At 45.2% G+C, this 26,812-nt stretch overlaps 2 long non-coding RNA genes across 2 annotated transcripts in view; one reads left to right on the top strand and one right to left on the bottom strand.

Annotated features, from left to right (window-relative positions):
* The first annotated feature begins 852 nt into the window (after positions 1–852).
* On the top strand, positions 853–17,561 carry LOC135899037 (uncharacterized). Its single transcript, XR_011507441.1, has 4 exons — positions 853–1,241; positions 11,850–12,027; positions 13,389–13,441; positions 17,352–17,561. It is a non-coding gene; the product is annotated as an uncharacterized lncRNA (long non-coding RNA).
* Positions 17,361–26,812, bottom strand: part of LOC135899036 (uncharacterized) — a 44,771-nt gene continuing 35,319 nt past the window's right edge. Inside the window, exon 6 of the long non-coding RNA XR_010563499.2 lies at positions 17,361–17,499. This is a non-coding gene — a long non-coding RNA (uncharacterized lncRNA). The remainder of the gene's footprint in view (positions 17,500–26,812) is intronic.

The following is a 26,812-nucleotide window of genomic DNA, read 5'->3' as shown; positions in this document are numbered from 1 at the left end:
GTGATAAAAGTGAAGCTAAAGGGGATCTTACTTTTACGCAAGAAGATTTTGCGGCCTCCATTCACTCTGCCACCTAATGGTCTCATAGCCACGTGATCTCGAACAAATAAGATCCTTGTTATGCACTTACCATGCACACAAGAGCATATTTTCTGCAGAACAGATGTAGCGAGGTTCTGACAGACTATTCGAAGTCTCAAGGTCGCTTATGTTTAGAGCTGACACCGTTTCAGGACTGGACTTCAGCAAAATCAACCGTTGTGTTTAAAATTGAGCATAGCTCCATGTATGTTCTCCTTGAGCGAAGGCTTTTCCCCGAATAACTGCCCGTTGTAAACGGCGCTGACTGCATGACTATGCAGTAAAACACTGTTGAAAAGAACACAATGGTACAATAGGCTTTTGTGTCCGACTAGAAAGGAAAAAGAAATTGATTGGCAGCCAAAGATTCGGAACACAATAGCACGGTAACAAATTTAGGATAAACCCACATGTCGAAGCCATACACTAGGTTCCTTAAACAACTGTTTGTACAGACACTTGCGCTGGAAGATTTCAGTAGCGGTTAGCTTTCTGAAGAGGAAGAATATTTCAGCCGACCTCGCCATTGACACTTGTTCCCACTGAGCATGCTTTATATGCTTTGCCTGTGCGGAAACAAATTCAAAAAGGTAAGCCATTGTTCCGCATGTATAATTCTGCTTTTCTTTTTTTTTTCTGCCAAGACAAACCCAACGAACTAAACGTTCCGATGCACACAATGCAATATCTTGCCGCTTTAACATGAAAGCAGCACAAAACAAAGTGTATGATATATATTTTTATATATAAGGCTGAGCTCTGTTTTTCTTAAACAATTTTGTTACGAAATCTCTCAGGTCCGCTATACAAAGGAAACACGGACGAGATCGTCTGGCTGCTTTTTAGGTTGCGTTGTCGTATACAAACCTACACACAGCATAAAAGGTTAGCCTGCAATACGTAGCATGATCCCGCGCGTTACAGAAAAAAACATGTTCTACCCAAGAAGTCCAGGAGCGAGACCTGCCTTCCACGTCTGCTGCATGGTGTTCTTGACAGCACGTTCCGCGATCAACACTCGTATCACCGCAGTGGCAGTGTTGCTCATCTTCGTCTTGGCGGACACTGTAGCATACAGCACCATTCGCCATGAAGTGAACCAAGGTGCACGCGCACAATGGGGTCCACAGCATTATAGGAGAGGAACCTATCGACGTCCTGTAAGTAGCTCGCAAAGCAGAAGGTGCCTTTGAAGTATATACGCTGGATCGCACTACACCGGTCGTCAGTTGTGCTAATGGTCGACGCAGAACGTGTTACAGTACAGTTTATTCTCGAACGTTCTACGGTACCATTGCATCAATGCGACAAAGATAAAGCGCAAAGTTTTCGTATCACCAGCAGGCAAAAGTATCAATGCGTCGTATTAGCAGCATGTCGGAGATCTCCAGAAATTACCTGGCTGCCTTCAGCAAATGAACTGTATTTTTTATGCATCCGTGTACGCTGCTGAAAACATCATACACTTGTTTGCTTGAACTCTTCTTCAACTGTTCAATTGCACTGAAACAGTTGAAGTGAGCGCCCGTGTTGTCTTCTTTCTTATATTTTGGTCTTGGCGCAAAACTTTTTATTAGGTCAATTGAATACTATTTATAAGAACAGAGGTATCATATATGAAAACGTCAGCGCTGTCATTTACACTCAGTGTGTTAAATAAATACCTAAATAAAAATATAAGTTTCAGGTTGACAAATCTAGTGATCTGTAAACACGTAAAGCCACTGAAGTAGCTTTTCTTGGAAATAAACATAAATAGAACGAAGCAAGAACGGTCATTCAGTACACCCGTGAATATAATAATTCCAAAGGAAAAGTTGCGAATTTACGTCGCCAATTTAAGTTTTTAATGTGGCATCTTGCAATTAACAACTCACGCGTAGCCTTAATTATAGGAATTACTAATGTACCTATCAAAATCTATAACAACGAATCTATGTCGCACAATTTCAATTTCGTCCTCTAGAACAACGCCTATGCTATTCCACATACTTAACAATTTTCGTCATCGCCACAGCATGTATATCCGTCCTCCTACTACTCGCAATGATTCTTTTAAATGCAGCTTCTTTCCGAGAGCCATAAAACAATGGAATCTATTATCAGGCTTAATAGTAAAGAAGTCATCAATATGCGACTTTCTTGAAAATTTCAAAAGCACATGTCTACGCATACCATAACTCGGCCAAATGTTAATACTGTAATCACCTGGGTATTGCATTACCTGCTGTATTTGCCATGGTATTACTAACAGTGCGTTCCCTAAAATGTACTTTGATTTTCTTTGTCCTCTAATTATATTGCTGCTTGTATTGTCACCTACCACTCCTGTAATAGCTCAAAGTTGGGCTGACAGTATCAATAAAGCAAATGAAAAAAATGAAGTGAAATATTAATGTTCACGAACAACCGTATATTGAAATAATATTATGAAATAAATAGGGTACCAAAAAGTACGAGGTAGTCGAAAGAGAAAGCCGAAAATCCCGAAGTCCTGATATGGTTAACAGTCTCAATAAAGTCTGGCTTATTATCAGAATGAACAACTAGATTGTTTATTAGATGCCTTTTTTTCACAGTTTTCCATACGCATTTTATGAAAAAGCATCAGGAAAGCTTTGTTAGAGCTACGCCATTAGAAGTGCAATACCTCATTATTGAATTAATTTCAAATTCTAGAGTATGGCCGTCAATAGTGTATTGAACCCGAGCGAACAGGTTTATGCCCTCAAATGCAGTATTGATTTAGCATTCGTAATCGATGAAGTGAGATAATTTTTTAACAGAATGGTGGTGTGGGATGCACTATAAGGCGCGACGTATTGTTCAGATAAAACTCCTGATGAAGGAATGCAATTGTTACATTGTTATAGGCAGTCCTTAAGGAGCAAACAAAGAATATCAGCCGCGTCACACGGCTTTAACTTGTGTAAAGAAATCATGTGAATGAACAAATCAAGGGTTTTTGAGAAATCTCACTAAAAGCTTTTCTTTACCTCAATCCAAAATAACCGGTGTAACACCTTTTAGAAAAGACACGAGGCTAACTTGTGTAGATCACTACGCACAAAGGCGGGTTGTGGAAACGAAATATTGCAGTTGACAATAATATAAAAATCTCTAGCCAGTGGGTAAATAAGTGACGCTGGTTGGTAGTTTTCTGCACTCTGCTTTGCAACTGTCATCTGAACACACGGTGGTATCCCAGTGGCCAGCTCAAGGTCGCAGGTTTGATCTGGCCGTAGAGGTCGCATTTCAATGGGGTCTAAATGCAAGAACGTGCTTGTGGTTAGATTCAGCAAGGGCACGCTAAGAAACCCAGGTAATCAAAATTATAAGAGAGCCTCCCACTACGACTTGCCGCATAATCAGATTGTCGTTTTAGTACACAACATGCCCGAGACCTACCAACCCGCCAGACTTACTAACTAGAACAATGACCATAATGTGCCTCACTTTCGGAAGCAATTTTAATTCCTTAGCATTAGGAATGTCAAAGTGGAAAAAAAGTGTTTGTGTGGGAAGTGCAAAGGTGGGGCGGTGGTCCCGTGGTGCGTACATTGTCGGGAACATAGGAGTCGCAGTGGAGCGCCAGAACAAGATGACCATCGTAGCAATCTTCTAGAATAGAACTGCCCACGCCGTGCTTGCGCATTGAGCACGCGCTGCCCATGTGCCCATTCATCGTTTATTGCAGCCTTCACCAAAGCGCCGCCTGAGAGCGCCGACCTCAGTGTCGCCGCGTTGAGGCGTTGGTGGGCACTGCAGGGCCCCCGCCCAAATGGAGCAGCAAAACGTACGCGTCGAGGAGGCAGAGATGGGGCTAACTTGGTGACATGCAGTTTGGTGTGTGCACCAGTAACATCCGCAGGGGCCTCCATGGGTGGCGTCTTGAGGTAGGCCGATTTGAGGGGGGGTGGGTATACGGAGACGCCCTCCTCACTACCATTTGATAGGATTGAAGTGGAATACAGGGTCTTGTGGAGGACTCGGCGCGCCCCGTCGCAGGAGGGTGTGAGATGTGCCTTTAACCGTCTCGTCTGAGAACACCCTGCGTCGAAGGCCCAAGGTGCGGATGCACAAAGATCCTGTGGTTAGGAGAGTTAGGTAGGACGGGGCGCATTTGCTGATTGCAGTCCACTAGGCATTGACGTTATTGTAACGGCTGGGGCGTGGGAGGCCGAAGGAACGAACAAGTCACCAGGAAGCCGCAGGGGTGCACCATAGACGAGTTGCGCCGCTGAACAACCAAGTTCGTGACGAAGGATGGCACATAGGCCAAGAAGCCCTATAAGAAAGTGGTCGACGCAATGCTCTCGATGCAGGCACGCCGTGAGCTGCTGATGGAGCCGCTACACCATGCCCTTGGCACAGTGATCGTATGCCCTGGTGCGGCACTGCTTAGTGCCAAGGAGGTGGTTCAGGGAAGTAGATCGAGTACGTTGAAATTGCCAGCCGTGATCAGTTGCAAAAATGTTGGAGCATCCGAAGCAGGAGACCCAACCTGAGAGCATGGCTTAGCGACCGTCTCCGCAGTGATATCCGCAACGCGCGTGGTTTCGGACCAATGGTGAAGCGGTCAATCATTGTCAGAATGTACGGCAGTCATGAGAGGGACGTGGTTAAAGTGACAGCCAGGTGGCCAAAAAAAAAAAACTTCCTGATAGTCTTCATGTGGCGCGTCACTATAGCAGCCTGGCAAGCAAGGCACGAGAGGGCCTCGCTTGCCAGACGGTGTTGATGCTCGGCCGGGTGCACAGCTGTGCAACGAGGCGCTGCCTGGGTCGGATGCTGGGATTGTAGATGCCCAGTCATTGGAAACCACGCGAAAGGGGCGAGGTGCGAGGAAATGAAAGGGGTGAAGTGCAGCCTCTGACATGTCGCACCAAAGTGAGCTAGGAACAAACGGGTGACGAACGAGCTGCAGACGGAGAGAACGGGGGAGGCTACGGAGCGCTAGCCACTCAGGGTCTTCCACCTGCACCAGAGTTAGACACTCCCAGTCTACAACAGCGCCGAGGGAGGTGATTCTTGAAAGTGCGTCACTTGCCTCGTCTTCGGCGCCTTTGATGTGCCGGATATCCATGGTAATCTCTGATATTAGGCTTGTAGCACCCTCACTTGGGCAGCACCTAGAACCCGGACGGTGTGCGCCCGCATGAGAAGCACACAAAGATGGCGCCTGGTCGTGGCACGTGAAGCCACGGATCGTGGTTCTTTTCCAGCGTCGATTCGAGTCAGCTGTCTTTGTGGTTCGCTCCTGAGGCATAAGCCGACGAGCGGTGACCTAGAACGAACACAATGACTGATTCGCCCGAGCCCTGCACGAAACAGGACTCACGTCCGCGGGACTTCTCGTAGCTGCAGCTTTGCATCCCACCGTTCTGGCCGCAGAACCCGCAAGTTTCGTTTCACCAACTCGAGGCGCAATTCCGCCTCCACCGCATCACCTCGGAAACGACGCGCTACTACCACGTCGCCTCAGTCCTTCCTTCTGATTGTTGACAGCGAGCTTTCGGACGTTCTCTCCACTAACTATAGATGTCTATTAAATACAATGTTCACACATTTGGCAACAATAGATTCTTGCGCAAGGATCTACCTGCTTAGAAATTGCTCCATCCCGATAATAGACTCGAAGCAGATTGCGTGCCTTTATTAGACTTTGTCCTGAGCAACATTGAAGGGGTTTCTGTCAGAAGTCGCCGGGCCAACCCGGTATACGGTAGAGGAGGCTGATTGGCGACATTGCGCAACACTGTCTCAACATTCTCCTTTAGCATGTTCCTCTGAGCCTCAGCTGCGTTGCCCTCAGACTGACATTTAAGGCTGGCGTTGTCAGGAGAGGCCCGGCCATCAGGGAATGTTCGTAGTGGATGGGTGAAGGTCTTGCACGCCGGGTCTCTCTGCCCAACGAGCGCGCACCTCTGCACCCCAAGCCATCTTCCTCCGGTCCCCTCTGCCGACATGTCTGCTCTTCCCTCTTTTCTTCTGTCTTCTGTTTTTTTTAAAGGAAAGCGTGCTGCTTTCTTATTGGTGCTTCCTGTGGTCTTTCTGCTGGTGTGGGAATGTTGTTCACGTTTTAAGCCTCCCCACGCGCCGATCAAGAGAGGCTGATGTTTTTTACACATTAAGAAGAATTAGGTTACAGTTCCTCAAAACAGACGCTATGCATAATGAAAAATTGTTATGTGTGTATCCATAGTGTCTAGCGTTAAAAAGCTGAAATTCGATTTGTTTGGAGTATGCGCCTTCTTCCCTCGTTAATTTGCTTCTCACGTTATAGGGAGATGTTGAGTCAAACCCTGGCCCAATGAGCAAGACAGAGTCCACTGCTTTCGAGTCCGCCCTGGAGGCAATTGGAAAACTGGAATCTGGGCCGAAGTCAGCTTTGCTTGACTTTAAGGGTGTCAAGGACGGACAAGCCGCTACTAACAAAGAGTCACTGCACTTGAAGCTAGTGCAACCATAACTGTTCCCACTAAAGCGGTTCCCCCTCAGAATACCCTGCAAGGTATTTCAAGCCAGCTACTGCGAATAACATACACATGTGACGATGCAGAAAACAGATTAAGACGATCAAACTTATTATTTTTCGTGATAGAGGATGACGAAAAAGAAGATTGAGCCACGTCTGAGGAAAATATTATCAAGTTTTGCGACGAAAAACTGGAACCTCCCACAACCAGTATGCAGTATGAAGGGCTTCATCGTCTGAAAAGATATTCTACTAAAAAGGACGGCCCATTATCGCAAAATTGTCTTCATTCAAGGACAACTAATGTATCCTGTCCACAGCGCGTAAACTTAAGGGGACAAAATTTTCATCTGGCGAAGACTGCGCGTCATCAACACGTGTGGCTAGAAGAAAGCTGGTAGCTATTGCCAGGCCAGTTAAAAGCCTTTAAGTTGGTGTTCGACAAGCTCTACATAGACAAACCGGTATATCTCTACGACACCGCAAGCGACTCAGTAGCACAATCTACAAGATAGCTAGATACAAGCGCAAATTCGCTAAATAGTCAGCTGAATTTCTTGCCGCAAGCCGCTCTCTCTCTCTCTATCAGTGGCCTACAGTGACATCCAAGTTTGCTATCTAAACGCGATACCCTTTGTGCTTTTATAGATAATAGTGACGCAGGCATAATAGTACTAACAGAGACATGGTTGAATCCCGATATCGAAGACAATGAGATTCTGCCAGCAAGTAATCTTTAAAAAATTTATAGAAACAACTGGATCGATAGGCGCGTTGGGGTGTACTTATCTCCATTAAAAAAAAAACTTCATTCATATTTTATGGTTTCCGGGTCCTCTCTAGATATTGTGTGGGCTGCTTTTTATGTGTCCTCCAGCGCTGTATTTACTGGGGCCTGTTACCGGGCACCAGATTGTAACCATTCCTTTTTGAATGACTTGCGCGACAGAGTTACTAAAGCGCTCCAGCTGTGTCCATCCAACCACGTTTAATTTCTTGGTAATTTCAATTCTCCGCTTATCGACTGGGAACATATGTCATCTTCATGTCATGCGTCTCTGGAACTAGTCAATCTAACGTTAGATTTTAACCTCTTCCAAATAGGGAAGGCACCTACACGCGCTTCCAATATCTTGGACTTGGTTTTCACAAACGCTCCTGACACAATAACTTCGATTTCAAATATGAGCGGCTTCAGTGATCATAACCTCATCTAACTAGCTATTAGCATCCCGAAGCCCATGTCTGGCACAACAACAAAACAAATTCGCGATTATAACAGAGCAAATTACGACGACATTAACTCCCAACTACAAGAATTTCGTAAGATGATCCGTAAACGACAACTGGGCACTCTACAGGGAAAAATTAACTGCATTAGTATACCGGTACGTCCCGATAGTCTCCATAGCTAGAGACAGATTCAGCCCTTGGTTCCACAAGTCTCTTCGCAATCTAAGGCATAGAAAGAAGCGTTCGTATAACAGGGCTAAACGCGTGCGCACTGCTGAGGCTTGACACCGACACCGACGACACCGCTAGCGACTCAGTAACACAATCTACAAGATAGCTACATACAAGCCCAAGCTCGATAAATAATGAGCTGCATACAAAGACTGTTCAAACAATTACTGCTCAGTGATATCTTCCGTCAAAGATAAATACTACTCGCTAGATCTACCATGGCTGCTAACTTCCAACTCTAAAAAGTTTTGGAAAACCATATCTCCGACAACAGATACTAACACCATAAGCTTTACGCGGAACAGGAAACATACCTATCTCTAGCGCCGATTGCCCCATCGTAATCAACATGTTTTTTTTTTCATCTGTTTTCAACCAGGAGGACTTTACTAATGTTCCAACTTTTCCCGAACCTGACGCCGCGTACATGGAATCAATTATCACTGTTGAAGGCGTTAAATTACTCATTCGTAACCGGAAAATATCCACTTCAGCGGGTATTGACAATATTAATTCCAAGATAATAAAGAACCCCCGTCACTGCCTCAAGCAAGACCTTATGCGATATTTTCAACAATTCCTAGCATCTGGAAAGTTACACACCGATTGGTTATTAGTTATAAATAATACCAATTCACAAATATGGAGATGTTCACTCGCCTGAAAACTATCGGCCCATATCTTTAACCTGCGTATGTTGCAAAATGCTTGAGCACAGAATCACTTCACACGTGTACAGCCACCTAGAAGCTCACAATTTCTTTTATTCTAATCAGCATGGTTTTAGGAAGGGATTTTCCTGTGACACACAGTTATTTGAACTAGTGAATGACTTGTACTTTAACATGAACTGCAATCTTCAAACTGACTGTGTCTACACTCTACACTACATTGACAAAACACTACACACTACACTACACAAAATCTACACTGATAAAATTCAGCACATCACACTAGACATCAACGACGGTTGTTGAGCTTGCAGCTCTGCGTGCGGCTATTCAATTGATCAACCAGGAATCGCCCAAGAAATGATCCATATTTTGCGATTCCAAGGTCACCCTCAAAAGTTAGCTCTCTGCGTTATGCCGTGGACTCCACGGACGAGTTGTCGCGCAAACCCCAGAAATTTACCATCAGGCAATAGAGAAAGGGCAAGTAACCGTATTTCAGTGGTTTCCAAGTTATTGTGGTACCCTCGGAGACGAGAAAGCAGATGTAGCCTTGACCTCCACATGATAATGGCGACTGCATCCCATCTCGATGTCAAGAACAGACGCAGCGGGAAAACTCCGTATGCCTACTCACGAGCTTACGTTGGTCCAATTAAATTCGGCAGACTTTAGAAACCAGCGCCTTTGTTTCCTGGATCGTCACTTGAAGCACGCCTTCCACATTGATTACTACGACGGGAGGTAACTCATTTGTCGTTTTTGGCTTCGAGTAGCCTAACGAATCGAACGAAATTATTAATGATTCCGATTGCGCTGAAGTGTTCAATTCGGCCTTTGCTTCTGTGTTCACTAACGAATCTAATGCGCCTCCCATTTCATCATCGCTTAGTATGAACTCGTCAATGACAGCCATTGCTTTCAATGCAGACGGTATTTGTGCGATCATTGACAAAATCAAGTGTTCATCATCTTCCGGCATAGACGAGATTAACCCAAAAATTTTAAAAAACACGAAGCTCATTTCTGCAGCCTATTTGTCCTTGATATTTGCCCAGTCTCTTTCTTCAGGTTTCATTCCAGATGACTGGAAAATTGGGAAGGTCGTTCCAGTTCACAAATCAGGTAACAGAAACTCGCCTCTTAACTACCGCCCCATCTCCCTAACAAGCGTCCCCTGCAAAATCATGGAATATGTCTTCTACTCTGTTATCATGAATTTTCTTGACTTGAATCACTTTTTCCATCCCGCCCAGCACGGATTCCGCAAAGGTTTCTCCTGTGAAACACAGCTGGCCATTTTTCTGCACGATGTTCACACTAACCTTGACAGTAACATACAGACTGACGCAATTTTCCTGGATTTCTCTAAGGCCTTCGATAAAGTTCCTCATCAACGTCTAATATTGAAACTTACAAGACTTAATTTGCATCCTGATGTTTTGAATTGGATCATTGAATTTCTTAGCAACCGCTCCCAATCTGTCATTATAAATAATCACCTATTTAACCCTGTTCCAGTCACATCAGGCGTCCCTCAAGGATCGGTTCTTGGCCCCCTATTATTTTTAATATATATTAATGACTTACCTTCACATGTGTCCTGTAATATCCGAATGTTCGCCGATGATTGTGTCATTTATCGAGCTGTACGTAACACCAGCAATCAAACAGCCCTGCAGAAAGACCTCACCAACATACTAACATGGTGTGACGATTGGTTAATGAAACTAAATGTACAAAAATGTAAAGTTATGTCTTCCACTCGTAGCAGTAATCCCCTGGTATTTCCCTACCAAATTAGAAGCATGCCTCTCGAACTAGCAGAGTCCTATAAATATCTAGGTGTCACTGTATGCAATGATCTATCCTGGCATAAACATATTTCTAATATCATATCATCTGCTAATAAAACACTAGGTTTTTTAAAACGTAATCTCCGCCAGGCACCTCAAAACGTAAAACTGCTTGCCTACAAGTCCCTTGTTCGGGCAAAACTTGAATATGCATCTGCCATCTGGAGCCCGCACCAAACATATCTTATCACCTCACTTGAATCTGTTCAGAACCGCGCTACTAGGTTCATTCACTCACAATATTCATATGATGTCAGTATTTCCGCACTTAAAACACAATCCGGACTAACATTACTATCTAATCGCCGACGCATTGCTAGTCTTGAGCTCTATCACAAGTTCTTTTTCAGTACCCTTCATCATGCGCCATACATCGTTCCTGCAGCACGCATCTCTCACCGCACCAGTCATCCGCAGCAAGTCGCACGGCCACGTGCCCGAACCACTCATTTTTCCGCCTCGTTCATTCCTCGAGCAGCTAAAGACTGGAACGGCCTTCCTGCTGACATTGTTAGCATCACTTGACTGTCTTCATTCCTACAGCGTGTGATTGATCACTTTGAATATAATTTATGAAGTGTACCGAATGTGGAACTTATGTTAAACCCACCCCTTATGTAATAGCCCCTCCGGAGGTCTTTAAGGACAATAAACTGAACTGAACTGAACTAATGCGCACTCCTGCCTCATCTGAAGGGCCACAAGTCCAGAATGTCAAGTTTGTGGGTGAAAATAGATGACAGCTCACATTGTCTGAAACTGTCATCGTTTCAAAGCAGAAAGAAAAGTGCTCAGCACCCCGCTCGACAAGAGGGACAGCGGCCCCTTACGGAAGCCATAATTTTTCGCCAAATGCCTTACGGCTGTAGAAAGCGCCAGAAAAAAAGTGCGTTTTTTTTCAACTCTCCAGACTGAAGTAAGTGACGGCAGTTTCAATGTGCTCCGCCGAACGAAGCAAATTGGCAGTGTTTTCTCGTCTGTCTTTGTTTCCTCCTTTTTCCCTTTCTTTTTTCCTCTTTAATTCCTTGTTCCCGCCTAAGTTAGCAAACCAGACGTGCGGCTGTTTAACGGTCCTGCCTTGCCTTGCTTTAAACTTTCTCCTCTCTCTTTCTTTCTGGTACGGGAAACGATATAATTTGGTTCGTTGTGAAGAAAAGTGGGAATTTTTAAGGACAGTGCCCCTAATTACGTGCAAGGAAAGCAAATGGAATGACTTGTGAACGAGAGTTATTAATCGCTTCAACTAGAGCACAAGGCACTTCTGTTAACGCCAAGGACTTTGTTTATTTTTAAATCCAGGTGAGAAAGCCACATGGCGTATGCCGCAATATCAACGAGTGCAACGAGGACTGCTGTTGTGTGGAACGACAGCACGTGCAAACCTGCCAGCCGTACTCACTATTCGGTGAAAGATGCACCATATCTCAAATAAGAGGGGGCGTCTACCACAGTGCGTGTCCCTGCGCAGCTGGAGATCGTAAGAAGGCAGTTCGTATGTTTGTACGAACCGTTCACGTACAACAACTCTGTCGCGTGAAATACTTTTATTTCTCATTTGCCGATGTACCCGTATATTTGTTGCGTGCGATGCCGTAGAATAGGCTTCGAGAACAAAATCAGCGTGACGGTATTAACTGGTACGAACCATGACTTTTAAAAATGGGACAGTTCGAAATTTAGAGACTTTGTAGAGAGAAAGCACGTTACACGACCTGGGATATGTTCTGAACTAGGTTGACTAATATTGTACCACAGCGGGAGCGCCAGGAACAAAGAGACGTATTACGCTGTTACAAGAAGTACACAGAAAACCAAACGGGGACTATGTCCCGTTGCCTTCTTTCTCTGTTCCATTTTAGCAAGAGCATGATTGATTTGAATGCGCTTGTAGTCTTGTCAAATTTATTTTGTTTTGTCCATAACAATGTAGCCTCGGCATTGTAGTAATTAAGTTAGTTGCTGTTTTATGAAATGTCAAGAGGCGATCAAAGAAACTTTTCTTTCTTGGTGGTTCCATGTACCCGAAGTTTCCATGTACAACAGACCGATCCGCGTTAAGAAGCGTGTTGGAGGAAGTAAAAACAGACAAATAAGCAAAGCAACGGAGGAGGATGGGCGTTAGCAAAAACACACAGAATGCGTGGAGTAGTAGTAGTTACAGCCATAAGTCTACGCAAGCGCATACGCTTCATGCCTGGTAGCGATTTAAATCACTTCAAGAAGGTAAGAACCGGAGCTACCGATCTTTTTCCTTCAGCTAGGTTTAAAAACAGCGTTTTATGCACCTGTCCTACGTGATTGCATAGGTTCAAGTAAAGAATGGAAAGTTGGTTGTACTTTGGTCATAGAAATTAAGATGACAATGTCTCAATCTCGATACCACGAAGAAAAAGAAAGAAGGACAGGAGCCGCACTAGCGAGTGCCTCGTTTTATGCGTTGCATATTGCAATCACTCAGTTCAGCCCTTGGGCGCGGCCGGGCAGCCACCATTGACGGTATGAGCCATTGTTCATTGCTGCGCGTCTCATATGTGGGTCTATTCTATTTGAAGTTTGCTATGTTTGTTATTAAGTTGCTTCTATTTTTATGCGTTGCACATTGCAATCACTCAGTTCAGCCCTTGGATGCGGCCGGGCCGCCACCATTGACCTTTAGCGCAACCACGTGACGTGACGTCACGACAGCGGAGGAAAAGCTGGGCCCCAACTCGCGCAATATGCAACGCATTCTTGGCTTAACCAAGCTAAGCCTGATCATTTTTTTTCTTTGCAAAACGAAGCGTCACACCCGCCCTACCGTATAAAAACACAAACCAACTTATTTTGCTCTTTTTCCAGAGGCGTGCAAAAACCACACATGCATATGACGGAGCATTTGTGTGCAAGCGCAGGTGAGTAGGCAGTTTCAACCAGAAAGTCCTTTTCATTGAGCGGTATTCACCGAAACGCCACTGGGTAGCCCCCGATAGATTCCCACTCTCATTCGACGAAGCCGCTCAACTACATTCTCTCGCGAGCTTGTGCCACTGCTCCGCGCATTCATCGTTGTCGTCTTCCGCAGCTGGTTCCGATGCCGCTTGTCATGCCAGCGTTTCCATAGAGTCCGCCCCTCTGCGAAGGCGCTGACCGCACTGGCCCATTGTCAATCGGCGCGGTGTCAGATTCTTTGCCTCCATGTATCGCAAAATGAAAAAAAAAGACGTATCGAATTGCACTCAAGTTTCGCATCAGGGAGTATCGTAATCGACGGACACTATTTTGTGTCCGTCGATAACGATACGCCGCACAGACTGCAACGCCAATGCATTTCTCCGCAAAATTTGGGAATTAATATCTGGAAACTAGTTTCATACAGAGGCTTTGTTCCAAGTAGATCTGTCTTGCGAACTCCACGGCCAAAACTTTGTAAATTGCAACATGGTTCATTGGGTAATTAGTGAATAACTTAAGTATGGATCTTTTGTTAATTAGTTGATTATGCATTTCGATTTTTTGTCGCTGTAATGCCGGCCTCTTCGAGTAGACCAGCTCATGAACTAGAATTGTGCTATCTGCCACAGGCAACCTTTAAGAATTTCCGGGAGTGTTCGATGAAGCACCTGAAAAGTGAAAGCAACAACGCGCACACAAATCATTGTATACATGCCGGCAAAACAAGAAATGGCAATTCTTTGGATTATAAAGCTGTAGACGGCGAGCTTAGATTCATAAGTCGAAATCTTGCTGCGGCTTCAGCACGCTCTATTTTACGTGTCAGCTGATTATTATGACGTCCTATACATAGTATGCGCGTGACGTCACATCCGCTGCTGTCGTCTGCTTCGGCTACCTACCGCCATCTTGGGGTACCTTGTCAACAGGCGCGCGCATAGGCCTATAGGTTCCCCAACATGGCGCTGCCGTAAACCGGAAGTCGCGGAGTATCGTTGAATGACGTACGTGCATACTATGTACTGTCACACATCTTTCAGTGAGAACCGAAATGCTGCATACGGCGACCTTATTTTTAACACTGTCGCTATGCTCGTGCAACCTGTCAGACAGCGCAGGTCAACCTAGCTCAACCAGGGCACCTCGGCCTACCCTGTTCCTCCGCGACGGCTTCGCCTCCTTTCTCCTTCCCCACTTCGCTCAACGCCACCTATACTCCGCTCCATACATAGCAGTCAACGCAATGGAAGCTACGCCAGAAGTTCGGTGAAGAAATTTTATCAATCCGCGCGTTCCGTCTATGCTTCGCTGGGCGTGCCAACAGCGTTCGCTCGTGCGAGCATGCGCGTGAGGCTCCTCGCGGTGGGTTGCAAATAAAAAAAACCTGTAAAGAAGAATACAAATAAAAACGATCTACGACAACGCATAACCAGCTGTGTACCACAGTGTGTTTGTTTCTTTGAGTTAAAACGTATTTCATTCAATAGTGAGCCTATATGAAAAAAGGTTGCCCACGATTGCGGTCAAGAAGCATCGGACTATATCCAAGTGCGAACGAAGCCACTGCAAGAAGTCTACCTAGTTCCCACAGCTTTGACTGCTATGTATGGAACAGAGTATAGACTTTCCTCTAGGTAGCATTGCTTTGCGGTGTGCTCGGTGCAGTCCTTTGTACATTTCCTGGCCCGCGATTCTCCTCTCCGCCTTCAGGCGCCTTTCTCCTCCTGCGTTCACTTCCTTCACGGCTTCAAACTAATTATCCCCAATTTCATGGCGGTCCACTTCCGCTTGTCCTTAACAAAAAAAAAAAAGCATGAGTCACATCAACCGCCATCACATTGATGTGTTGTTCAGTGCTTGAACTCATAAGTCGGACGTCCCTTAAGAGCAATTGTTTTATAAAATGACACTTCGAACAAGTTAGTGGCTGTATGTTGAAGAACCAGGCTTCCTTGTATACTCCTAAATTATCCTTTCTTGATTGAGGACTCGAATCTGCTGATCGATTTTATGAAAGCTCATTCTCACAAAGGTTACCAAGCCTTCTTGATGGACCTGAAAGACTTGTATTTATAGATCCCTCGAACTAAATTCTTTTCCACAGTGTAAGAGTCCATCGATGAATACGGCGCGGCACGTTTTTAGGGCGATGGAATGTTTCATGTAGCCAATGTTTAGAGATTTGACATTTATGCTCGGCTTACACTTTCATCGTCTTGGGCGATGCTATCTATACCGGCAATAGCGGGTGTGTGCATGGGCTATTACATCGCTGCCATCCTAAGTGACCTGCTTTTATCCCGCCTCTGCTTGAAGCTATCAATCAGTTCAGCTAGAAACGGCAAAGCTCCTTAAAATTTTGAGGGTCATAGAATATTTTTTTTTCACTGACTGAAGATAGCTCACCATGCGAGTGGAACAACACTGTATTTTTATAGCGGGTTTGATGGCGCATATCTCCAAACTGGTGGCATTTAGGAAAATAATTTCAAGTGGATATGGGTTGCATTATCAACAGCTACAATTCGTAAGTTACAATATGCGCCGTAAACAACTAAGAGCGTGATTAGTAATTTTTGGTTTAGTTGAATATGTGTTTTGATTTTTTGTACAAGTATTGTCTGCCACTCTGAATAATACAGCTCAAGAACAACAAATAAGTTTTTTGCAACAGATGATTCAGAAAAAAAAACCGGAAACCTAAAAGTGATTACCCTGGAGAGCAACGAAATAAATCGGTTGGAAGATTGGTGACCCCGTGCCTCCTGTTTCTTTGTCTTCATCTTGTTTCCTTCCTTCTTGTGAGGTTCACTAATTTATGGAAACCTTATGGAACATAAAATCGCCTGAACAGCCAGCCTTGCGAAAAATATACTTAGACGGTCTCGGCAGCTTTGGCCAAACTCTTGTGTCTACCCACTCGGAAAGATGGCTGGAATATCGGCTGTCTGAGCCGTGCCTGTGGCTCCAGTGGTCATTTAAACAGGCGAGATCAGAAATCACCTAATGGCTGGTGCATTCACGTCAACAAATACGGTGGTGTCAGCAAACGGGTGCGGTGCTGTAAAAGTTCTACAGGGTGTTTAATAATTCCCATACGTATATCGTTGTCCTCGTTGACCTGTAGAAGTCCAATCAATATGGATGAACACCCGCGAGCAAAAGTGTATAGTGGAAGCGTTCCAAAGAAAAGTCGTATTTATTTGCAGAGGAGGCTGCTTACTCTTTTCAACTTCGCCACTGATATCTGGTTAAGCTACCTGCCTTTCCTCTTTATCTCTCTCTCTCTTGCCTCAGGAACCCCATAGTGAACTGAAGAATCTAGGGAACGATGAAATTAAAATTATTCCAGCTTAGCATGCTCCATACACTTTTGCTCACACGTGTGTCTCAACATGTCGTTAAACCTAGTCTGTACCTACCGAGGGGTCCGTGCTGTCCGCGCTAAAAGGCGGCCACCCGTTTATTGAATAATTTTTATTCAAGATTCTGTATTGGTACCTTCCTAACGGGCCATGTAAAATCGTAGAGCTGCTTGATAATTCACACCAAATGTGGCTGTCAATAATTTGTGTCAGCCTGAACTGGCCCAATGTGAGCTACATCAGCGCTGCAAAGAAAAATTAGTGGCGGAAGATAAACGTAAAAGCACTGAAATATTATAGAGGGCCTTTAATGTGCTGCTCCAAGGCAAGGTACTCAAATTAACTAATCGATTTCGTTCAGTTGTGTAGGTAAATAATATAGGGTACGGTCTTCCTGTATTCACGCCACAAGATTAGAGACTGTATTGCTGCTTCTCGGACTTGGTGCAGAGCTCGTAGGTATTTCGGTTTCCAAGTTGTTGAATCAACTCAATTATAATTTCAGATGGTGCCAATAAAAGACGGAATCCAATGCCTGGACATATATTTCCATGTGGTTCTCTGGATACAAATTGTTTTGTGTGCTCAGCGTGGGGCTGTCTCCCTGTTCTCATTTGCCTATTATGCTCTTCGTCTGCGCAACACAGAACAGCCTGCAAGAACAAATCCAGCGTGTTACTTTTCGATGTAAATAAAGTGATTTTCTCTCTGTGAATCGATTATTTGCTTGTATGTGAGAAGCATAAAGCTTTTCTATACATGCACGTTTAGAAAGCCGTATGATAAAAATTACTTCTTAGTGCTATCAAAATATCCAGAATCATATAAGAGGAAGTTGATCCAACAGTTCAGTGTAGGGTGTGAATATTTTGCTGGGAACACGTAGGTTCGTATATAAACTTCCTTAGATAGTGCTCTCCCCGAAGCTTGATAGGGAAGCTTCAAAAAGTCTCTGTGTATTAGCAGTACAAACATAAAATAAAATGAAATACAACGTCGTGCAACAATGTACAGGCAAATTTGGCGAGAAAAACCTCTTCACTATTATTGAAAGTATTACTTGCTGTATCGCAGCGGACAAAATACTTTACACAGAATATTTGGCATTGTTGTTTTCCTCGCGGGTACAAGTGGACAATTCAGTTATGTTGTGTTGGAATGTATGCTATAAATGGCTGCCAACGCAAGCGTTAATTCTTGTGTTATATATACTACTGTTCTAAGCTACATGGCCGGTAATTGCCTAATTTGTTTATTAACATCCTTTCAGTAGCGCCTTAGCGTATGACAGGGGAAAATGGCGGTTAGTGAATAGGACACAATTTCCAGCACGTTCACTTTCATTTTGATAAAGCCACGGGTGCTGCCTGATATCGCAAGTCATGCCCAGGAGCCGCGCTTGTTCTAATTGATCTAGGTTAAGCATAATTTCTGGCAAGGAGAAGCATCATTAGATTTTTTTACGTTCACTGTGGAAATGCCTACATTCACTCGCTTTCGCTCATACAATCATTTTGAATATGACTTTGAAAGTTTTGCACGGAGGCTGTTATATATTTACCCCATGAAAATTACGCTTTTTATGCTGCTCAAATTATTGTTGCAGTTGGCCTTTAATTCTGAATTGCCACGTTGACTAGGTTCATGGTATAAAGCTGTGGTATAAAGAAGACGGGCGGATACTGTGCACTTGGTGTTTGTGTTTTGATTGTGCTCTGCAACACTTTCCAAGGAACGTGTATTAGGTGTTTCAATGAAGAAGTAAAACCAAGGACACCGACCAACATAGAAGTGCTAAAAAAAAAAATCTAAAAGACGTTTCGGCTTCGCTACGGAAGCCTTGTTCACAATGGGATGACGGAAGGTTCATGGAAGTTTATGTATGCTTTAGAACGTGACGTAAGCAGCGCGTGTATGACGGTGGGAGGGTTCCCTCATTTCGATTAGGCGTGTGACGTGTTTTTTGCCAGACAGGTCGCCCATTGACGTTCCCGACCTCAAGAGGCTCCTCTGTTTTTGCCTTGGAAACACGTACTTCTGTTTCGACAAGGTCTTCTACAGGCAAGTCCACGGTACGGCAATGGGTGCATCCGTCTCTGTTACCGCTGCCAATCTTACGATGGAATGTTTGGAAAGGCGTGCTCTCGCGTCCTTCAGCCCTAGGCCAAAAGTTTTTCTGCGCTATGTGGACGACTGTTTTTGTCTGATTCGGCGCACCGCTTTGGATTCGTTCACTGCGCACCTAAACAGTCAAGAAAAGGCCATTCAATTCACGGTTGAGACAGAGGTCGACAGCAGACTCCCTTTTTTAGATGTACTTGTCACCAGACGCGATGGACGGCTCTCGTTCAGCGTGTACCGTAAGGACACACACACTGGCCACTACCTGAACTTTCAATCCGTTCATCCTGACGCTCACAAAAGGTCGGTTGCTGCCTCACTGCTCAACCGTACGAACCGCATTTGCACCACAGCAGAAAGCCGTTCCACTGACTTGGACCACGTGCGAGGTGATCTCTCGGCAAGCGGCTACCCCACATCCTTTTTGACTGCTGTGGAGCGCCGTCTGTCCAATCCTGCACGTCCGACCAGTCCGCGACCAAGAAAGCGTGCTGCCATACCTTACGTTCCAGGGATAAGCGAAACCCTGTCTCGCGTTCTACGCAGTTATGACGTTGAGGTGGCGCACGTGCCCGTTTGTAAGCTGAGGCAAGCGCTCGTCGGCGGAAAGGACAGGCTTCCGAGAGAATCGTTTCCCGGCGTGGTATATAAGATACCCTGCGCAGATTGCGACTACGCATACATCGGTGAATCCGGCAACTTCAAGCAGAGACTGAGACAGCACCAGAAAGATGTCGAAAAGAAGCGTACAGTGTCGAATGCCCTTGCCGAGCACGCGGATGCAACGGGCCATGATATCGACTGGGATCGCTCAAGAATTATCGGCCAAGAAAGAAACCAAAAATCGCGTCTGTATCTGGAGTCACTGGAGATACAAAAAACACGTCACACGCTTAATCGAAATGAGGGAACCCTCCCACCGTCATACACGCGCTGCTTACGTTACGTTCTAAAGCATACATAAACTTCCATGAACCTTCCGTCATCCCATTGTGAACAAGGCTTCCGTAGCGAAGCCGAAACGTCTTTTAGATTTTTTTTTTAGCACTTCTATGTTGGTCGGTGTCCTTGGTTTTACTTCTTCAATGCTTCATCCCGACCAGACGGGCTTCCGTCGAACCCTCGATTTCAGGTGTTTCAATATCCAAAAACGTTGCCTCACAAACTTCTTGTATCAATATTTATTGCTTGCCACCTTCACGTTCGTTCGAAGTTTATGCTTGTAGTATAGCGATTTGTCAACATGAAAACATTGCCAAAATTTTTTTATACGCACCTTGATAATATTCGTGACTATTATCCGGCGCAAGCATCCACTTCAAATTAAGGGGAAGTCGGTGCGTGAGTTGGCAACAAATGTCAAGCAACCTGTTCTTAACCTCTGTGCTCAGTGTTCAGGCCAGCCCACCACCATCAGGGCGCGGATTTACCTGGTGACGTCAGTTTCCTGCTCTAAAAGCGTGGGCCAGCTCACCATCTTCAACACCTTAATAAATTCCTACCTTCGTGGCCCCGGTCTATGTCACCATCAGTCACCTAGCTCCACATGGGGGGCCGCTCTGTCACTTGTTTATTTAAAATAGCCCAGAAAAAAAATAGCCCAGTCTCGACCTGCTTCCTCCACGGGAAATGCCTCTTTGGTACCTATTTATTTGCAATAAGGAGTTTGTAACGTCTATTGGAGTTCCCAGATCTAATTTTAATCTGTGTTTCGCGCTGGCTTCTTGTACTAATATATTCGCCGCTAGGAATGGGTTGGCGGTACTAATGGCTGCGTACGCTCAAGTCAGCGCATGTTAAAAATTCGTCACAAAGTCGGGGTTGGGCCAAAGCTCACATTGATAATGACGGTGATATGGCCCAGCGTTGGCGCTATGCTGGCAACTCATTGCTAGCGCCGTCTTTTTCTCTGCTGTGTCTGTCAATGATAATCTTTCCGCAGTATTTGTTCTACAAAATTAGGTCATTCAGCAAGCACCAGCCAGCCCAAGAAAAAGCTGTGGTGCCATTATTGGGCAGTCTTAAATTGGCTGCTGCACTGGCTGTATGTCCACTCTACGTTGGCACAGCACTGGGTGAGCATTAGCTTGTGCTGCAGTTTGACCAAATGGCAGCTTTGGGCCAGAGCTGTTACCATTTCCTGCCAGAAGTGGGCCGTATTTGGTCCAATGCTTGCGTGCTGCCTATATTTTGTCGGAAGGTTCTTTTTCGGCTTCAGTGTGTTAATGCATAGCAACAAAACTGCTCAGATGCGCTGCTATGAACTATCTGCGGAGCATCGGACTGGACTAAGACTACCGAAAACACTGTATTACGTAGCCTATTGTATATATGGTTCCCTTCGTCCTATGCTCGCCATGACCTTTCATCACTAATGTTTGGCACGTTTCCTACATCCCCGCCGCAGATGAGCAGGGCAAAGCATACGAGCTGAAGCCGACCTCTCTGCCTTTTCAATAAGAATTTATCCTCTCCCTGGACCAATTGACTTCCTCAAAGGCTTTGATCATACAGATCAACACTGATCACGCACACTCTGCATTTCCGTTAGCTGAGCCTCGCCAAACCTGAAGTGGTTATACATATCCAAGCCTTGGAAACACAAACGGAAAGCCGGCAGCGTCAAGTATGTTTACTACACACCACTCTACCTTTTCAGCTTTGCACCCCAGCCCCTTCCCAAGTCACGTCTCAGCAGCCCTTCAGGACTAAGAAGTGAATAAGGACGTTTAACCAACGGCAACCCACTCGTTTTGCCATGGTGTCGATTACTCCTGTCGCATGGTACGATGGTGAAGCATCTAGAAGCAGAACTCCTGAAGAAAGTACAAATCTCTGCCCCTCTCAATATGAGCGGCGGCGTCGAGCGCGGTGCGAATCTTCGTAAGTCATGGATTTCAGTGATGTGGCTATCATTATGTCCTCTGTTAGCAGGTCGGGTACTCCACTTCCCCAAACTGCAGCCTGCACTTTGAATTCGCATCGAAGCTTGATGGTTTGTTTTTATTTTGCTTATTTGACGATATTTGAAAGGCACCTCGCTGCTTTTATCGCTGTTTTCTGCGCAAAATTGCATTGCCTAATGAGTGTACAGCAATGACACGAAGAGTTCTACCAATACTAATATTATTTGGAACTGTTCATCTTCATTACTCGAGGTCACAATGGCACTTGTGTCATCTACAATTACAGGTGCTACCACATTTGATTCAGGTTCTAGCACTGAAACTGCAGCACATATCACGCAACTACTGAACTACGTACTATCATTCCATTCGTTCACAGAGTGCCTCTCTTTGAAGCAATGTATAAGGCTCACGTTGTGAAACGCATTACAAAAGAATATCGCACAATATGAGCGCATCTAAAGGAAACAAGGTACTTTTGCTCTAGACAAAAGCGATTGGATAAGTGTAATAATTGTGAAGTTCAGTAGCGAGCACGCCCGGCCGGTTTGAGAGGGCACCATGGAAACGAAGAGGCTGCAGTGACTGCCGGAAAGGAAATGTCGCCTTGACTTTCATATCGCAATGTGTAAATGCGGTGAATGAAAAAGAAGTGACAGAACGACCCCGTGCGGACACGTGGGACAAAGAAGCGAGCGATGACTCAAAGACCTCGCCAATGAAGCGTCAACGCGCCCCATGGCATCTAGGCCACATGTGCGTACGCGGTCAAATAAAGGAAGTGAAGATCGTGAATGGAATGGTTCGATCAGGGACGGCTTCGTGGAGCTTCTACGGTGGGCTCTGCTGTGATCGGCGCTCGTATGGAGAACGTGTGTCCCAAAAGAGGTGGTCTCGAGACAACAGAGGAGAAGACATACCCGGCTGGAGAAGGAGACGGCAGCCACCAACGAAAGACATCGAATGCGGCAGACTTTATTGGAAATTCAACGAGCCGGAGTCAGCGATCAAGAGAGGCAGCCGGGCACTGCTGAGAAAGAGCGGTGTCCGAGGCCAAGTGGCATTGCGGTGCTACCAGGTACCGCTGGCGAGATTGAGGGCGGCTGGGCTAGTGACGATGGCTGTGCGCCATGCATGGGTGGTCGTGGGTGCCTAGGACAACCGGTAGGCAGCCCTGAGACGCGGTGCTGGTGTGCATAGTTGCCACTCCTGCCTTCGGCGCTTACTACCAGCAGCACCTACACCTATCGGAAGCCATCGTAAGTCACAGCTAGCGCCAGAAGCACCAGACCCGCCTGACCTGTTTTGCCCAGTCAATGAGCACTTCCATGGTACTATCGAACATTTCGTTGACTTCTAGGTCGTGCGAGCGTGAGTACAGGTAAGCGATTCCCGCAGGAACAAGTGGAGAGTTTTAGAATTGCAGAGACCACGGTAAACCTTTGCTCGTAGCGGCTCACAATTTCTGTTCGTAGTGTCTTGTGTCTTCATGTTCGCCTCAGTTCATATTCTGTCTCATTATTGTAGATGCAACTGGTTGTGCGTTTCCACCTGAGTTGTCCGACTCCTTCCTGTGTGCTTTTCTCCATGCACCGCACGTCGGCAGGCGTGACGAATGTCCACTGACGTTAACATATATTTAAAATAACGACCCTGCCTCCTTGCGGCAGCGATGACAGGAGGCTCTACAATTCAGTTGGTAATTTTTGCAAGGGTAATTAACATCACAAAAAACCAGCGACGAAGGGCAAGCGACTGCGTTAAGCTTCCTGTCGACGTCATTTGTACATGATATTTTGTAACCGTTATCTGCCAAGAGCAATTCATTGGCATCAAAATTATTGCGTTGCTCTGCTGTTGGCCTGTGACCCTGAGCGCAAAACTGCTGGCCACAAGAAAAAGATATTACTATCTATCCTTAACTGTGATTTATCGCACTGACGTGGGAACGTGGGATCTGAGTACTTTACATTTTTATTTGTACTAAAGTTTAACTATTGCTGATGTTATTACATCGCTACTTTGAACGATCGCCTCCTCCAGTGTTTGGTCATGAAGCTGCTTCTAAAGTTTGAAGTAGTAGCTCACGGGAACTTCATATTTTTTGTGGTCGGTATTCGCATGTCTCGAGCACAGGTCGATAGAAACGTTTGGATGATGCCAGCAGGATGTAAGTCAAGTTGTTAGTGGCAGTGAGTAACAGGTGTTTATTGGTACCTTCAATTTATATTCCCATCGGATTGATCCTCACCTTGAGGTCGGTACTTCATTTTGTAAAACAAAAACATTTTCCCCATCTTTTCTTCCGCGCACAGCAATTGAGTGGAAACACCTTCCTATGGACATCGCTTCAATAATTGATAAACAACGTTTTTGTGAGGCACTAACCAGCATTTTTTAAGTTCATGCCTGTCTGAAATTGTTATTGTAACTAACTGTATCTTGTTGTTGTCGTTATGATTGTATTTTTTCCACTTCCTCTCTAATGCTATTACCCTTGAGCACAAATAAATAAATAAATAAATAAATAAATAAATAAATAAATAAATAAATAAATAAATAAATTGTGACGAAGACGATCGGCAGGCTGAAAAAGCCCCGTTGCTATCGCGTGAATCGTACCCAGTTCGTTCGCTGGCTGCGCCCTACCTGCTGGTGCCGCGTTGGTCGCTGCTTCTCTGCGACCCGAATAAGCTTCCTTTACAATTGGTGGAGGTGCGGGGTAGTGAACGGCGGCTAACTAAGAGTTCAGACGGAGCGAAGAGTACTGTGCCGTCATCAACATAGTCGCAAGAGATACTGACAAGAGTGGAAGACCAGGTAGGTATAACGGTGTCTTCTGAAACAGAGATTTTGCGACAATGGTCTTATGGTTAGTGATAATATCGGTCGAAAACTGAAACAGCTCGATTTCGGCGCGGGCGCAGTCAATGATCGCATGATGTGTGGAGAGAAAGTCCCAACCTAATATGACGTCGTGTGAACATGATGGCAACACGATGAATTCTATGAGATAGAGGACCTCCTGAATTACGACACGAGCAGTGCAGCCGCCGAATGGCTCTTAGTAGTGCCTCGCCACCTACGACAAGATTTATGCTCCGCTTTTCATTCTGACCCGCAGTGTGGTCACGGTGGAGCGTCAAAAACCTACACACGGCTTCGCCTACAATATTATTGGTGAGGGATGTACACCTTCGTCCACAAATACGTGCGCTCCTGCATTGTCCGCCAGCAGCACTCTCTACTCCAGCTTAGACTAAGGTGGGTGAAAACGCGGGACTCTTTTCAGAAGCGCTGTAAATTGTGCATGCTTTGCCACTATAGCTTTCCCTGCATAGCCACAGAAAGTAGCCCGCGACTATAGCGGTGAGCTTTGTGTCTGACCATGTCACCCTTATGTACTTCGGTAAGCAGACGGTCGTAGCCAAGTTGTAAGAAATCACAGCGCAAGCCATCCATTTCCCACCTAAGGCAAACCTGAACTTGTGCATGACTGTCGCACGCACCTCAAGAAGTTCTGCATGTTAGATTTGTGCCCATAACAGTCCTTTTGATTGGCATAATTAATTTGTTCACTGCGTGTTTAAGACCAGCACTGTAGCGGCTTGCAAGAATGAAGTTGGCACAGGTTTCCATTTTATGTTTTGCCTGCTTTTTACAGACCTCCGAATTAAGAACAGCGCAAAATGATAGCACAAGCCTCCTCCTACCTAAAAAAATGAAATTCATTTTTTGTTATTTGTTTGTTCAGTTTAGCGAACTACAATGGTTGGAAGCAGGAGTGGGCAAACAGATATGTACAGCCACTGTTACAACGTTTCGATCAAACTTGTAAATAGAAAAAGGATTTCAAATGCTAAAAAAAGTGCAATACATTAGACTAACCAAAACCAACAAATGAAACCAGGTGATGAAATAAACTAAATAAAAAAGTTACACTTGAACTACTCTACTAAACCGAGCAACTTTGAATTATCAGGCAGGGAATTCAAGTTTGTGCGCGAAAAAAAAAACAGCTTTAACACTCTTGTTTCGCTCATGATGAGATGCCCTAGGCTTATCTTCTCTTCATATGCCCTTCTGGTTCTAGACGCACGTTTTCAAAATAGAGTGAATGGAATAATAAGACTTGCTTATTTACGTCTGTTTGTCAACGAGTCTAAAATGTGATTTCACTGAGAATAGCATCTGAGATGGAGAGCGTCTGCACCTGTAGCTGTTATAGACAAACAATGCAAGTGGCGGTGCGTTGAATTTTTTCCGGCTCGTTGTTAACCAATGCTTGGGGGGGAGGGCTGATATTCGCGCATTCAGGAGAGGGTTTGAGTATTGCTTTATATGCCTTTATTCTTAACTGACAGATGGAGCTGTGTAATTAGTGTTTTAAGAATACCAGTTTGCGTCCCGGGATATAATAAATGTTAGCTATATGTTTTCGCCATTTTAAACAGGAAGTTGTCGTGACATCCAAACACTTATGCAGCTTAACATTTGTCGGGAAGTTTCCACAGATATACGGCAAGTGAAACCTATTAATTTTGCTAGTGTATGACCATGTCCGAGATTTACATTGTGCTGCACTCTGCCCTGGTGTTATTGCGATTATCAATATTTGAGTACTCCACGTATCCATCCATCCATCCATCCATCCATCCGTCCGTCCGTCCGTCCGTCCGTCCGTCCGTCCGTCCATCCATCCATCCATCCATCCATCCATCCATCCATCCATCCATCCATCCATCCATCCATCCATCCATCCATCCATCCATCCATCCATCCATCCATCCATCCATCCATCCATCCATCCATCCATCCATCCATCCATCCATCCATCCATCCATCCATCCATCCATCCATCCATCCATCTCACGCCCGCATAATAGCGCATGTTGTCAAGGCTCGATCGGCTAGAGGTCCACAATTCGCTAGCAGAAAT

This window comes from Dermacentor albipictus, chromosome 7, assembly GCF_038994185.2.
Source record: "Dermacentor albipictus isolate Rhodes 1998 colony chromosome 7, USDA_Dalb.pri_finalv2, whole genome shotgun sequence".
In the NCBI taxonomy this organism is placed as follows: Eukaryota; Metazoa; Arthropoda; class Arachnida; order Ixodida; family Ixodidae; genus Dermacentor; species Dermacentor albipictus.
The sequence above is the reverse complement of the archived record's forward strand: the minus strand, read 5'-3'. Positions and strand labels throughout refer to the sequence as shown.